The sequence below is a fragment of the Erithacus rubecula genome, assembly GCF_903797595.1.
Source record: "Erithacus rubecula genome assembly, contig: scaffold_952_arrow_ctg1, whole genome shotgun sequence".
Lineage (NCBI taxonomy): Eukaryota > Metazoa > Chordata > Aves > Passeriformes > Muscicapidae > Erithacus > Erithacus rubecula.
This window is the reverse complement of record NW_027635380.1, coordinates 1-16450: the sequence shown is the minus strand read 5'-3', so window position 1 is coordinate 16450 and position 16450 is coordinate 1.

Below are 16450 nucleotides of genomic sequence, written 5' to 3'. Positions count from 1 at the left end.
CCGCTGTCCCCCCGCCGATCCCGCCGCTCCCACATGCTCCCCACGGGCCCCGGCAGAGCCCGCAGGGCCCGGGAAGCCCAACCCCCAGCGCAGGGAGACCCGCATCCCCCCCGCCCCCGCCGGGGCTCTGCCGCCACCGGGACCCCCAAAAACACCTCCCGGGGACCCCTTGATGTCCTCCGAGGGCCATCTGCGCCTCTGCAGCCCTGAATGATCCAAACATCCCCCCCAAAAACCCCAAACCAAGGGACCCCCCCCCCCCCCCGGGATACTTGGGGCGAGCTCCCCCTCCCCGGGCACCTGCGGGAGGGGGGGCGATGGTCCCGGGGGGGGCTGCGAGTTCCGTCAGCTCCGGGCTCATGATCGATTCGCACCTTGTCTTCTTCAGCTTCTGCTGGCGGTGCGCCTCTTCCTCCCTCCCTCCTCCTCCTGCCCCATTCCGAACCCCGAAATGGGAGAGGAAGGGGCGCAGCCAAGAGCAGGGCAGGAACTGTGAGGGGAAAAAGGCGGGAACTGGGAGGGGAAAGGGGCGGGAACTGGGAGGGGAAAGGGGCGGGAACTGGGAGGGGAAAGGGGCGGGGCCAAAGGGCCACACAGTCCTAACAGAACCTGGTTAGGTCTAAAATCACCCAAAAAGGGCCTCAAATGCAGCCTAAATCCACCAGGTTTGGCCTGAAATCAGCCATAGGGAACTCAAATCCACAGAAAGGGGACCTAAAATCATCAAAACTGGCCTAAGATCATCCAAAAAGAACCTAAAATCCAGTCTAAAATCCCAGTTTTTATAAAATCAGTCAAATGGACCTAAAATGTTTGAAATCAAGACCAAGACGAGCACCTGGACCGGGACCAGCAGCAACACTGAGACCAACATCAGAATGGAGACCAAGACCAAGACTGGGAACAGAACCGACACCAGAACCGAGATCAGCACCGCTCCAGAACTGGAACTAAGGCTGGGACTGAGACTGAAACCAGCCCCAGAATTTGTACTTGGACCAAGACTGAGACCAGCACCGACACTGGGACGGGCACCAGGAGAGCTCCGGGACTGAGGCTGAGATTGGCACTGGGAGCACTCCAGGATCAACACTGGCACTGGTGCAAGCACTGGAACTGGAACCACTATGAGACCAAGAACGAGACTGAAACCAGAACCGGCACTGGCACCAAAACTGGCACCACTATAGGGCCGAGCATGAGACCAAGGCCATCACTGCTCTGGGATCAAGATTCTGATCGGGACCAGAACCAGCATCAGGAGCGCTCCAGGACTGCTCCAAACTGAGACTGAAACCAGGACCAGGACAGGGACCAACACAGGGAGTGCTCTGGGACCTCCTTATTCACTGCGGGGAGTTTTGGCTGCGCCCCCACACGGGACTGGGCGGGACTGGGAGGGACCCTGGGTGGGGCGGGACCACCTCGGTTTCCATAGTTCTGGAGCAGCCATCCCGGTCCATATGGTCCCAGTTTGTAGAGTCCCAGTCCATGTGGTCCCAGTTTGAACAATCCCAGTCCATGGGATCCGAGTTTGAACAATCCCAGTCTGCATGGCCCTGATCCATCTGGTCCCAGTCTGTGCAGACCCAGTCAGGAGGATCCCAGTCCACGTCATCCCAGCCCCCATGATCCCAGTCTGGATGGTCCTGCATGGCTCACACTTCCAGGGTCTGGAATTCCAGTTCCCAGTCAGGAAAAATTGTTCCTGCCCATCCTGGTTTTACTTCTGCAATTTGAGATGTTCCAGCCAAGGCACCCATTTATGTCACAGCTTTACCATCCTGATCCGGGTTCCCATTCCTATTCCCAACCTCTATCTCATTCCGGTTCCTGTTCCCAAACCCATTCCCGTTCCCAATCCTGTTCCCAATCCTTATCTCATTCCCATTCCCATTCTCAATCTTCTTTCTGTTCCTGATCCCAATCCCGTTCCCAATCCTGTTCCTGATTTCGATCCCATTCCAATCCTGATCCCAATCCTGTTCCCAATCCCTATCTCCTTCCCATTCCCAGTCCTGTTCCTGTTCCCATTCCCAATCTTGTTCCCATTTCCGATTGCGGTCTCATTCCCAATCTCGATCCCTTTCCCAATTCCAATCCCTTTCACATTCCCAATCCCTCTTTCATTCACATTCTCAATCCTGTTCCCATTCCTGATCCTGTTGCCATTCCCAATCCCTATTTCATTCTCAATTCCAATCCTGTTCCCAATCCCGATCCTGCCACTGTTTTCAAGGAATTGTTTTGATCTCAATCGCTATCCCAAACCTGGGGGGATCAAAATCCCCCAAATCCTGAGGTCAAACACCCCCAAACCCCAAATTTGGGGTCAAAAACTCTCAATTCCCAAACATTGGGGTTTGAAATATTGGGGGCGTCCAACCCCTCTGATCCCTAAATTTGGGGTGTCCAACCCCCTCAATTCCTAAATTCTGGGGTCAAATCCCCTGATCCCAAACCCTGGGGTGTCAAACCTCCCCAAACTTTAGGATCAAACCTCCCCCATCACCAAACTTTGGGATCAAACCCACCAGAACCCAAACTCCCCCCCAGAACCACTCCAGCCCTGGGGGGCACAGTGGGGTTCATCTGGAGTTTATTTGGGGTTGGTTTGGGGTTGATTTGGGATTTAATTGGGGTGGGGGCAAGTCCAGATGCAATGTCTGCAGAGAGACCCTGTGTACAATGCTGGGGGTGGGAAAAACCCAAAAACCCCTGGGGAACCCCCAAAACACCTGGGAAACCCTAAAAAGAGGATTTGTGGTGGGAAAAGGAGATTTTGGGGTAAAAGGGGAAGGATTTGAGATGGAAAAATGAGGGTTTGGGATGGAAAAGGAGATTTGGGGGAGGAAAGGAAGATTTAGGGTGGGGATTAAGGATTTGAGGTCAGGATTTCGGTAGGAAAAGAAATTTGGGATTGAAAAATATTTTGGGTGGAAAAAGGAGATTTTGGATAAAAAAGGGGATTTTGGGTGGACAGAAAAGGATTTGGGTTGGGAAATGGGGATTTGGGGTCTGAAAAGGACATTTGGGGAGCACAAAGTAGGATTTTGAAGTTGGGAAAAAAAGGATTTGGGATTGAAAAAAAAGATTTGTGATAAAGAAAGTAGGATTTGGTCCAAGCTGAACTTACCTGGGGGAGTGGGGGCAGGTGGGAGGCTTGCGGCAGGGTCAGGACCATTTTTGGGGCAGTTTTCTGGGATTTTTGGTGTTTTGGGCTGGTTTTGAGCAATTTTGGAATATTTGGGGGCAGCTTTGAGGCATTTTGGAGTGATTTGGAGGGATTTTAGGGTGTTTCTATGGGATTTTGGGGAAACCTGAAGGGATCTGGGGTGTTTAGGGGCTGTTTTGGGGTATTGAGGGGTGGTTTTGAGGCGTTTCTCTGGAATTTTGGGGTAATCCAGGCCCATTCTTTTCAGGTTTGGGGGTGTTTCAGGTGGGTTTGGGTCACTTTTTGGTGAAGAAGATCTTCATGGCATTCCTCTGGGATTTTGGGGTGTTTTGAGGCATGTCTCAGGGATTTTGGGGCGTTGCTCTGAGATTTGGGGTGTTTTGGAGCAGTTTTGCCAAAGCCTCCCAAACGCAATTCAGACCGCTCAATTCCCCTCAGATCCCCCCAAATCCATTTGGGACCCTCTTCAGACCCCTCAATTATTTTCAGACCTCCCCAATTTCCCCCATGTCCCCCCAGCCTCACCTCAAATTCCCCATTTCCCCTCAAATCTTCCCCTGACCCCTCAGTTCCCCTCAGAGACCCCCAAACGCACCTCATTTGCCCCTGGCCCCACCTTGGACCCCTCAAATCCCCACAGAGCCTCCCAAATCCATTCCAGCCCCACCTCAGACCCCTCAATTTTCCTCAGACTCCCCTAAATCCCCCCATTTCCCCCCAAAGCTTCCCTATAAGCACCTTAGACCCCTCAATTCCCCTCAGATTCCCCCCAAAATTCCTCCACGTCCCTCAGGCTCCACCTCAGATTCCCTATTTCCCACCAAAGTCTACCTGCCAAAAGCACCCCAGACCCCTCAATTCCCCTCAGACCCTCCCTCAAACTCCCCCATTTCCCCCCGCCCTACCTCAGCTTTTTCCTCAGCCACTCTCTCCTCACGTTATTCCCGCCGAGCGCTCGGGCCCCTCCCAGCCAATAGCGGCGCGCTTCTCCCCGAACCAACCAATCAGCGCGCGGCTCCCCTCAGCAACACCCGCCTCCCCCGCGCCGCTGCAGCCAATCAGAGGCCAGGCGGGATTGGCGCCCTCTGACCCCGGCGCCGCCATAGAGCGGGCGGCCCCTCCCCCCCCACCCCCCGGGACCCCCGGGAATCCCCCCGGGAATCCCCCCGGGACCCTCCCCGGGCTCGGGCGGGCGCTGAGGGAGGCGCTGCAGAGAGCGCGGCAGGCGCTGGGAGAGGCCGAGGGGCTGCGGGAGCTGCTGAGGCGGCGCAGGGACAGGTGGGAGAGGGGCGGGGTCGGGGGGAGGGTGAGGGTGCTAAAGGGGGGCTGGGGGTTTGGGGGGCTGAGGGTCCTAAAATGGGGTCTTGGGGGGGTCTTGGTGGGTTTTGGGGAGGGGTCTGGGGGTCCTAAGAGGGGCTTGGGGGGTTTTTGGGGAGGGGTCCTGAGTGGGTCTGGGGGGCCTGGGGGGTTTTGGGGGGGGCTGGGGGTCCTAAAATGGGGTCTGAGGGGGGTCGTGGGGCATTTGGGGGGTTTTTGGAGGGGTCCTAAGGGGGGGCTGGAGGGTTTGGGGGAGTTTCGGGGAGGGGTCCTGGGAGGGGGGGTTGGGGGAGTCTGGGGGGGGGCGTTTGGGGGATTTTGGTGGAGTCTGGGGCATTTGGGGAGGGGTCCTGGGGGGGGTCTGAGGAGGGTCTGGGGGGTTTTGGGAGGGGTCTTGAGGGGTTCTGGGCTGGGTTTTGGGAGGGGTCTGGGGGATTTTGGGGAGGGGTCCTGAGGGGTTGTGTGGGGCTTGGGGGAGTCTGGGAGTCCTAAAAGGGGTCTGGGGTGTCTGGGGGATTTTGGGAGGGGTCCTGAGTGGTCCCAGGGGGTTTTGGGAGGGATCTGGGGGGGCTTTGAGGAGGGGTCTGGAGCTTCTAAAAGGGATCTTGGGAGGGGGCCCAGGGTGGGATCACTGGAGGGATTTTGGGGAGGGGTCTTGAGAGTCCTTGGTGGTTTTTGGGAGGGGTCCGGGGGTCCTAAGAGGGATCCTGGAGGGGGTTTGGGGTGGGTCCTAAGGGGGATACTGAGGGTTTTGGGGGGGTCTGGGGGGGATCGTGGGGGAGTTTTGGGAAAGGATCTTAGGGGGGATTTGGGGAAGGGTCTTGGGGGATCCTTGAGGGGTTTTTGGGAGGATTTGGGGGAGGGTCTAGGGAGTTTTGGGGTCCTGGGGGAGTTTTGGGGGTTCCAGGGTTGATTTTGGGATTCCTTTGGGGTTCCTGGTGGGGGGGTCCCAGTGGAGGCTTGGGGGTCCCGGGGTTAATTTGGGGGTTCTAGGGAGGGGTCCTGGAAGAGTTTTGGGGATCCCGGGGGGGATTTTGGGGTTCCTGGTGGCGGTGGGGTGGGGATTTGGGGGGGTCCCAGGATTGATTTTGGGGGTCCCAGGGTTGATTTGGGGTCCTGGGGGGGGGGGGTGGTGTCTCAGCCCCACCCTGACTGGGCTCTGAGGGGTTTTGGGGGGAGGGGGATCACCTCTCAGTTTGGGGGGTCTCCCATGGTGCCCCCCCCCCCAAAAAAGTGTCGAGGGTCCCTGAAGTGGCTCCTGTTCCACCGGCCCATGCCCCCCCCCCGATCCAGGATGGGCCCCAGTGAGTCTGGGGGCTTTGGAGGGGGCTGGGGGGTTCTGCAGGGAGTCTGGAGAAACCCCAAAATCCCCCCAAATCCCCTAAATTCCTCCCCAAATCTTCCCAAATCTCCCAAATTCCCCCAAACCCCCAAAGATCTCTAAAAATCCTTCAAAATCCCCTGAAAATCCCCAAATCTCCCCTAAAATTGTTCCAAAACTCCCAAAATCCCTCCAACACCCCCAAATCCTCCCAAAATCCCCCTTAAATTCCCCCAAAATCACCTGAAATCCCCCCAAATCTCCCAAAAATCTCTCTAAATCCCACAAAAATCTCCCAAAATTCCCCAAAATCTCCCCAGAATTCCCCTGAAATCCCCACCCCCCCTCAAAATCCCCCCAAATCCTCCCAAAATCTTCCTGAAATCTTCTAAAATTCCCCCAAATCCCCCCAAAATTGCCCCAAAACCGCAAATTCCCCCCAAATTCCCTCAAAATCCCCCTGAAATCTCCTAAAATTCCCCCCAAACCCCCCAAAAATCCCACCAAATTCCCTCAACAAATTCCCTGAAATCCTCCAAAATCCCCTCCAAATCCCCCAAAATTCCCCAAACCCCCAAAATCCCCCCTGAAATCCTCCAAAATCACCCTAAACACTCCCCAAAATTGCCCCAAATCACCCAAATCCCCCAAAAATCTCTCAAAATTCCCTAAAATCTCCCCAGAGTCCCCCTGAAATCCCCCCAAAATCTTCCAAAATCCCCCAAAAACCCTCCACGAATTCCCTGAAATCCCCCAAATCCCCCCAACCCCCCCCCATCCCCCCCCATCCCCCAGGTGTGGCTGGTGGCCCTGGCCATGGCCGGGGCTCTGCTGGGACCCCCCGGCCCCAGTTGGGTCTGGGGGCTCTGCTGGGCACGGCGCGGGCCAGGGGCTGCAGCCCCACAGGGAGATGTTCTCGGGGGGGGGGGGGGGGGGATTGGGGGGATTTGCAGGGATTTTGGGGGTTCAAGGGGTTTTGGGAGAATTTTGGGGGAACTTGAGGGGATTTGGGGGGGTTGGGGGGATCTGGGGGGATTTTTCCAGTGTAATCCCTGTGACTCCCTGTCTCTCCCAGTATATCCCAGTCACCCCCAGCATGCTGCCAGTCACTCTCACTTCTTCCCAGTTGCTTTCCACATGATTCCAGTTGTTCACAGCCACTCCCAGTCCATCCCAGTATGAGTCCAGTCACCCTCAGTGTGATCCCAGTCTCACCCAGCATGGACCCAGCTGCTCTCCCTGTGATCCCAGGATGATCCCAGTTGCTGGCAGAATAGTTCCAGCTGTTCCCAGTTCCTATCAGGATGATCCCTAGAATAGCCCCAGTCTCTCTCAGCATTGTCCCACTTTCTCCCAGTTGCCCCCAGCCTGGTTCCAGTCCCCCCAGTGTGGTTTCAGACACTCTCATTATATCCCAGTTTCCCCAGTAAGGTTCCAGTTATCTCAGAATGATGCCAGTCTTTCCCAGTTACTCCCAGTTGTCTCCAGCCTGATCCCAGTTTCTGTCAGTGTCCCATACTCCCAGTTACTCCCAGTATGATCCCTGTCATGGCCTCAGTCCCCTCAGCATGGTTCCAGTACCTTCCCAGTTGATCCCAGTTGCTCCCAATGTGTCCACATTTTCCTCCCAATGTGGGCCCAGTTGCTCCCAGTAACTCCCAGACAGTTTCCATTCCCCCAATCCCAGTGGCTCTCAGGATGATCCCAGTAGGACCTGTAGTCACTCCCAGTATGGTTCCAGTCATTTCCAGTGTGACACCAGTCACTCCCAGATCCTCTCAGTATTCTTCCAGTTCATGCCCAGAGTGAATCCCTGTCACTCCCAGTGTGGGCCCAGTTGTTCCCAGTCACTCCCAGTATGGTTACAGTTGTGGCCAGGACTTTTCCTATCACTCCCACTCTGATTGCAGTGTGGTCCCAGTCAATCTCAGATATTCCCAGTACTATTCCAGTCACTCCATGTACAATACCAGGTAGTTCCAGTAGGATCCCAGTGTGACTCTGACATGGGCACAGCTGCTCCCATTATCATCCAGTGTGGTTCCAGTTGCTCCCATTTCCCCTCACTGTGGTTTCAGTCTCTCCCAGTGTATCCTAGTTGTTGCCAGTATGTCCCCAGTCCCTCCCAGTTGTCCCCAGCTGATTCCAGACTGATCCCAGTTGCTCACAGGCTCTCCCAGTCACTCTCACTGCAGTTCCAGTTGCTGCCATTATGATCCAGTATGATCCCAGTATTTCTGTGCATGGTTCCATTTCCTCCCTGTTCCTCCCAGTGTGATCCCAGTTCCCCCATTTGCCCGTAGCACAGTCCCAGTCACTCCATAGATGATCCCAGTTTCTCCTAACATGGTCCCAGTCATGTCCAGTTCCTCCAGTACAGATTAGTAGTTCCAACTGACTCCCAGTGTCCCTCAGCGTGGTCCCAGTTCTCCCCAACATGGTCCTGATATTTCCCAGTGTGGTTCCAGTCACTCCAGTGTTATAGATAAAAACGAGATCAAGCAGAATTAAATATGATTAAAATAAGCGATATTTATTTTGCGCCTGAAACACGGTCCTCGACAGCCACAATCAAAAAGGACAATGCCGAGCCCGGGGTCGGCATCGGGTGAACACACAATGATTCAAACTCTCCGCTTTAGTTAGCCCTGTTTTTATACAGTTTTTCCTTGCCCGGAGCGGAGGTCTTTGTCTTCTCTTGTCGTTCAGCATATTCATGTAGTTTTCTTTCACCGCCTTGAGCTGGATAAAACCATATCCTGGGAGATGATGAATTTTGATGAAGGCAAGTTCATGTTTACAGGAAGGTGGAATTGAGATGTAACTTGCAGATTTTGGTTTGCTGGAAACGGGCATTCAGATGTATTTTTCTTGATGGCTCTGATTACCTTAATTGTGGGTGCTTATCGGGCTCTTATCTTTTGGGTGTTCCCTGGACAGAGCCATCTCCACCGTGGCTACGTCTATTGTCTTGCTAACCCGAGCTCTTCAGCATTTCTTAGTAGTTACAGTGTTGGGATTAAGCAATCCCTGTTCCTCCCTTTGCAGCTTTTGGGTTTTAAGTTTTTTATTACTTTACTCATACAGAAATTGCTTATTCTACATTAATTCAACTTTACACGAATTACATTATATTACATATTATACCAGTAAGGTCACAGGTGCTCCCAATATACCCCAGTTGCCCTGAACATGCTCCCAGTCACTCCCAGTGAGCCCGGGAAGGTTCCAGTTCTCCCAGTACAGCCCAGTCCCTCCCAGTGGTGCCACTCCTGGGATCGCCCACCCCTCTCTGTGATCCCAGATCTCCTGAGAGGAGCCCCAAGTGCTGGAAGTCGCCCCCCGGGTTCCCCACCAAGCCCCAGTTTGGATCTGCAGCCCCCCGGTTTTCCCAGTTTCCCTCTCCCTTTCCCCGGCCGGGTTCCCCCCGGCCCCAGCGGGTGGGAGCAGCCGAGAGCCCCGCGCTGCCCATCCCGACCTGTCCCGGCTCCATCCCCGCTCCTCCCGCGGGCTGCGAGGGCTCGGGAACGGGGCACCGAGGGTGTCGCTGCTGCTGGGGAGGAGGAGGAGGGATGGGAGAGGAGGGATGAAGGAGGAGAGCGAGAAGGGATGGAAGTCGGGGGGGAGGGACGGGGGAGTCAGGAAGGAGGAGGAGGGATGGAAGAGGAAAGACAAAGGAGGGTCAGTAATAGAGGAAGGAGGAACGAAGTCAAGCGCTCCCTTAATTCACAGCTCCCCCATCCATGGGACCATCACCCCCGCAGGTGACCGGGCAGGGGGAGCTCAGCCCAGATATCCCAGCGGGTCCCTGGGTTGGGATTTCTTGAAGGGATGTTTGGAGAATGCAGAACTGCAAAACTGAGCAGAAAATGCCCCGTGAGGGGACACTGGGGGGTCCTGGTGGCGGCTGCCGGCAGAGGCAGCCTGGATGAGCAGAGCCCTGTGTCCCCCAGGACCCCAAAGTGGGGAGCCCAGAGAGGGGGGAGCACTGCCATTGGCAGGACCCTCAACAGCCTGGAGAGGGCCAGGGGGACTCCTTGGACCCCCAGCACCCCAAAGCAGAGAATAAGGGGATAAGGGACCCCGGGACACCAAAATCCCCCAGCATCCCTAAATGGAGAGAGGGAAGAGGGGAGAGCCTTTCAGATTCCTGGGACTCCCAGCAGCCTGGGGAGGGCGGGCACCGGGTAGATGGGGGACCCCCAATAGAAGCGTGACCCCAGCAGCTGGGACAGGGACAACCCCCAAACACCAAAGAGGAGGGAGCATTCCCAGGAACTCCTGGGCGGTATTTTCAGGGCTGAGTGTTGGTGTTTGGGAGGTTTTGATGGACCCCAGGTGCCTGGGAACTTCTAGAGATGGACTTGGGCTGGAGGAACCCCCAACACAACACGCTCATCCCTTGTTTTTCCCCAAACCAGATTTCCCATTCCCAGCCATTGGCCCAATGGTGGAGGAGGAGGCTGCAAGGAAGAGGAAGATGGCCCAGGAGCCCCAGGCAGGTGAGGAGGAAGTCAGTGCCCCTTTCCCCCTCTGTCCTGCTCCATCTCCCAGCCCAGCATGGCCCCGGCTGCAGGACAAACTCTCTGCCGACACCAACCTGCCGGGGACGTGCTGGGGGGATCTCCTTCCCCTTCCTTCTGGCACGGAGGTAAATCCCAACCTCTCCTTGTCCTTCCTCGCCCAGACAAGGAGCTGAGCACAAAGACCAGGGAGGACAAATCCCTGCAGCAGAGCCTCGTGGAAGAGGCTGTTTGCAGTGGCTCCATGGCACAGGAATCCAGGGGGGAGGAAAAGCCGCGGAGATGCTGCACCAGGAGGGGCTGCAAACACAGATCGCGGGAATCTGAGGAGGAAAGACCCAGCCTGGGCTGGGCAGGCAGCTGGAGACGGAGCCGGAGCTCGGACCTGGTGGTCCATGAGCAGCTTCGTGATGGGGAGAAGTGGGGAGTGTGGGATGAGCTTCAGATGGAGGTCCAGACTGATCCGCCACCAGAGGATCCACACTGGGGAAAGGCCACACAAGTGTGGGGACTATGGGAAGGGCTTCAGGCAGCATTCCACTTTTATCCACCACCAACGGATCCACACTGGGGAGAGGCCCTATGAGTGTGAGTGGTGTGGGAAAAGCTTCACCTGCAGCTCAACCTTGACCAGACACCAAGGGAGGCACAGGTAAGGGAAGCCCTGCGAGCGCCTTGAGTGCGGGAAGAGCTTCGTGTGCTGCTCCAACTCCATCCCCCACTGCCCAACCCGCGTTGGGCAGAGCCCTGGTGACCCACATTCCCTGTGATCCATGTTGGAAAGACACCTGCCTGGTTATTCTTTCATTTTGGCCTTAGTTTTTGTGTCTTCATCTCTTTGTGCTTCAAAAGCCAAGAGGGATGTCACCTCAAAACTGGTTTTCTCCAGCCAGATCCCAGTTTCTGTCAGTGTCCCATATTCCAGTTGCTCCCAGTATGATCCCTTTATGGACTCAGTCCCCTCAGCATGATTCCAGTACCTTCCAGTTGATCCCAGTTGCTCCCAATGTGTCCACATTTTTGTCCCAACGTGGGCCCAGTAATTCCCAATAACCCCCAGTCAATTTCCATTCCCAATCACTTTAACCCCAGTGGCTCCCAGGATGATCCCAGTAGGACCCATACTCACCCCCACTATGGTTCCAGTCACCTCCAGTATGACTCCAGTCACTCCCAGGTCCTCCCAGTATTATTCCAGTCATGCCCAGCGTGACTCCCAGTCACTCCCAGTATGGCTTCAGTTGTGGCCAGCACTTTTCCTGTCACTCCCAGTCTGATTGCAGTGTGATCCCAGTCATTTTTTGACATTTCCAGTACTATTCCAGTCATTCCCAGTACGATCCCAGGTAGTTCCAGTAGGATCCCAGTATGACTCTGACTCTGACATGGGCACAGCTGCTCCCATTATCATCTAGTGTGGTTCCAGTTGCTCCCATTTCCCCTGACTGTGGTTTCAGTCTCTCCCAGTGCATCCCAGTTGCTGCCAGCATGTTCCCAGTCACTCCCAGGTGTACTTAGGTTCTTCCAGACTGATCCCAATTGCTCAGAGCCTCTCCCAATAACCCTCAGTGCAGTCCCAGTTGCTGCCAGTATGATCCAGTATGATCCCAATCCTTCTGAGCATAGTTCCAGTTGCTCCCAGTGTGATCCCAGTTGCCCCAGCACAGTTCCAGTCACTCCATAGATGATCCCAGTCCCTCTCAGCATGGTCCCAGTCATGTCCAGTTTCCCCAGTACAGAGTAGTAGCTCCCATTGACCCCCAGTGTTTCCAACACCTCGCATGCCGTAAATCCAAGGTTTTTGTGGGGATTTAAGAGGGCACAGGGAGGAATCAAAAATCCTGGAAAGATGGTATTGTATGGGAATTTGGAAGGGAACTGGAGGACTCAAAATTCTCGACACCCAGAATGCTGCAATTCCATGGTTTGGTGGGAATTTGAGAGGAGAGCTGGAGAACTCTAAATTCCTGACCCCAGGAATGCTGTAAGTCCATAGTTTTGGTGGGAATCTGGGACAGAAGCAGGAGGATGCTAAACTCTCAACACCCAGAAAGCCGTTATTCCGTGGGAATTAGTGAGGGGAACTGGAGCATTTGAAATTCCTGACACCTGGAATGTTGTTATTCCATGGGATTTGGTGGGAATTTGGGAGGGCATATGATGGATTCTGAATTCCAAATACCCGGAATTCCATTATTCCATGAGAATTTAGGAGGGGAACTGGAATATTCAAGGTTCCCAATGCGCTGGATACTGTTATTCCATGGGGATTTGGGTGCGGAACTGGGGGATTCCAAATTCCTAGAGCCCAGAATTCTAGTATTCAGTGGGTATTTGGGAAGTGAACTGGTGAATCCAAATTCCTAATGCCTAAAATGCTGTAATTCCATGGGAAGTCGGGAGGGAAACTAGAGGATTCTTCCCATGCCAGGAAGGCTGTTATTCCATGGGAATTTGGGCATATGGACGATTCAAAATTCCTGATGCCTGGAATGCCATTATTTCATGGGAATTTGAGAGGAGAGATAGAGGATTCTAAATTCCCAGTGCCGGGAATGCTGTATTTCCATAGTTTATGGAAATAGGGAATAGGGAATCTGGGAGGGAAGCAGGAGGGGTTCTAAATTCTCAATGCCCAGGATGCCGTAATTCCATGCGAATTTGGAAGGGCATATGGATGATTTGAAATTTCTGATGCCTGGAATGCCATTATTTCATGGGAATTTGGAAGGGGAACTGGAGGGTTCAAAATTCCCAACAACAGGAATGTCATTATTCCATGGGAATTTGGGAGGAGAACTTTGGGATTCACACTTCACTAAGCCTGGAATGGTGAAATTCCATGGTTTTGGTGGGAATTTTGGAGGTCAGCTGAAGGATTCTAAATTCTCAGTGCCCGGAATGGCATTATTGAATGGGAATTTGGGTGGGGAACTGGAGTATTCTAAATTTCTAACACCCAGAATGCTGTTACTCCTTTGGAATTTGATGGAATTTTAGGACGGCTTATTGGGGATTCTAAATTCTCGACAGCCGGAATGCCATTATTCCATTTGAATATGGGATGGGAACTGGAGGATTCAAGATTCTCAGCGCCCATAATACTGTTATTCCATGGGGATTTGGGAGGGAAGCGAGAGGATTCTAAATTCTCAGTGCCTGGAATGCCGTTATTCCATTGCTTCCCAGTGTTGCCCACCAAACCCAAACCTGGACCTTCAAACCCAACTTTTCAAATACAACCTTTGATCACCAAATCCAACCTTGAACTTCAACTCCAACCTGAACTATCAAATTCGACCTTTAACCACCTGGGATAGGATGGATGGGATGGGACGGGGTGGTGTTGGGGGTTGAGTGTTTTTTCTATTACTATATCAATTTAAAGAATTTTTCCCATTATCATGCCAATGGAGCTGGCCGGGTTACATCCAGGATCTCTGATGACTCCAGACAAAAGGGGTTGCTGGGAACGGTTCCCGGAGGGGCAACTCGTGCTTCTGGAGGGGACTCCTGTTTTCCGTGGAGCTCGGAGCAGGATGCCCCATCTCCAGCCCCACGTGGTTGAACACAGGAGAGCCAGACCCTCTGTGATCACCTGCCCTGCATCTGCCCCGTTCCAGCCTCCTGCCTCTGCGGACACAGCTGATCCCCCGGACACACACGGTGAGCGAGGAGCCGCCGCTCCAGCCCGTTCCCGCCCGGGACCGGCGTGGCCGCTGCCGCCCCTCCCGCCTCCACTCCCGCCTGCCCTCGGCAGCTGTCGAGCTTTGGTCCTCTGGAACACCGGGACCAAGTGCAGAGAGAGCGTGCCTGCAGCTTAAAAAGGGACTGGAACCCAGTTATCTGTTCTGTTTTATTGGTAACTTTAACAACTGCTATTGTTTCTGCTTGTATGGTTAGATATATTAGCAAAAGAGCTGTTATTCCTACCCCCTTATCTCTGCCTCAGAGTCCTTGATTCAAACAATTATAATACTTGGGGGGAGTGGAATTAAAGTCTCTATTTCAAAGGAAAACTTCTGCCTTTATCAGCAGACACCTGTCCTTCAAACCAGGACACAGGGGTCCCTTGGTTCCATGGGGACTCCCAACGGCAGAAAGGTCTCCTTGGTTCCATTAAACCCTGCAGAGCTCCTTGATGCAATGAAGCCTGAAAGTGTCATCATGATTCCATGAGGTCCCAGAATGTCATAATGGACATTTGGTTCTATGGGTTCCTGCATAGTTACATAAATCCTTAGTTCCATGGGGCCCTGTAGTGTCACAATGGACTCCTTGGTTCAATGGTGCCACACAGTGACACAATCACCCCTTGGCCCAACAAGACCCCATAATGTCACAATGGTTCCTTGCTTCCATGACACCTTGTAGTGTCACAATGGACTCCATGGTTCCACGGGGATGCAAAGTTTCACTTTCTTCCTTTGGTTCAGTGAGGACTGTGATGCCTTAAGATTTTAACCTTTTCAAATCCTGTACTGAATTAGTCCATAACTCTAAACTCCATGTAAAGTGTTAGTTAACTGTCTTCACATTTTGGTCAGACAAAACAATTCCTCTAGGCTTGAAATTCAAGGGCACCCTACAACCTCAGGCTCCTAAAAGTATAAACAGAAGTGAACTGGGGAGGGGGGGGAAGCAAACTGGGGGAATATGACTTCATTACCTGAAGCTGTAATTGGAGGACTAACCCTGACATGCAAATGGACCAAACTTATATCTATCTGAAAAACTCATGACCACTGTCCATCTTGGGTGTAGCCTCTAGGAGGCTTTTGACTGCCCAGGGCGAATGCTTTAATAAATACCCACTTTATTCTCTTAAGTCTAGCCTCTGCTCTAGGTAGCAACTCCAAGGCATCACCTGTAGTATCACAATAGTCTCCATGATTCCATAAGGCCCTGCAGTGTCAAAAGAGGACATTGATCCCATGAGACCCCACAGTGTAACAATGGCCCCTTGCTTCCATTGAGCCCCACAGTGTCACTAGGGTCCCCTTGGTTCAAAAATGTCCTGAAATGCCACAATGGCCCTTAGATTTCACGAAGCCTCAAACTGTAAAATTTGCTTCCAATGCCTTCATAAGGGCTTGCTCTGTCATAATGGACCCTTGGTCCCATGATGCCCCATAGTGTCACAGTGCTCTCCTTGGTTCTGCCCTGTGACAATGCCCCCTTGGTCACTTGGAGCCCACAGTGATGCTCTTGTGCCCTTGGTTCCATAAGGCCCTACAGTGTCACAATTATCCTTTGGTTCCAGGGTGCCTAATAGTGTAAAAATGGTCTCCTTGATTCCACAGTGTCACAATGGCTCTTTCGTCCCATGGAGCCCCACACTGTCACTGTGCTCCCCTTGATTCCATGGGGCCCTGCTGTGCTACAGTGGCCCCAATGGCTACAATGCTCTCCAGTGAGGTTCTCTAAAACTCCCTGAACAGAGGTTGTAGTCAGGTGGGGGTCGGTCTCTTCTCCCAGACAACCACTGACAGAATGAGAGAACACAGTCTTTAGATGGGCCGGGGTAGTTTAGGTTTGACATCAGGAAATAATTCATCTCTGAAAGAGTGATTGGGCATTGGATTTTTCTGCCCAGGCTGGTGCCTGGAGGCATTTAAAAAAAGCCTGGACACGGCACCCAGAGCCATGGTTAAGTTGATGAGGGGATGTTAGGTCATAGGCTGGACTTAATGATCTCAAAGGTCTTTTCCAGTCTTGTTCATTCTGTGATTCTGTTTCATAATAGTCTCCATTGTTTTATGAAGCCCTACAGTGACACAGTGGAACTTTGTTTTCATGAGTCCCAAAGTGGTAAATGGACCCTTTGTTCCATGAGGTTCCTCAGTGTCACAATGGCCCCTGGGTCCACATGCACTTCTGGTTCCATGAGCTTTCATACTCTCAGCAACAGTTCTGCAGTGTCACCATGGACCCTGTTGTCCCACGAGGTTCTGCAGTATAACATGGTCACCTTGGTTTCTGTGAGGTTCTGCAGTGTCACAATGGACTCCCTGGTTCCGTGAGGCTGTGTCACAATGCACCCACAGCTGCAGGAGGTTCCATGGTGTCACCATGGCCTCCTTGGACTGCAGTAAAACAATGACCATTGGTTCC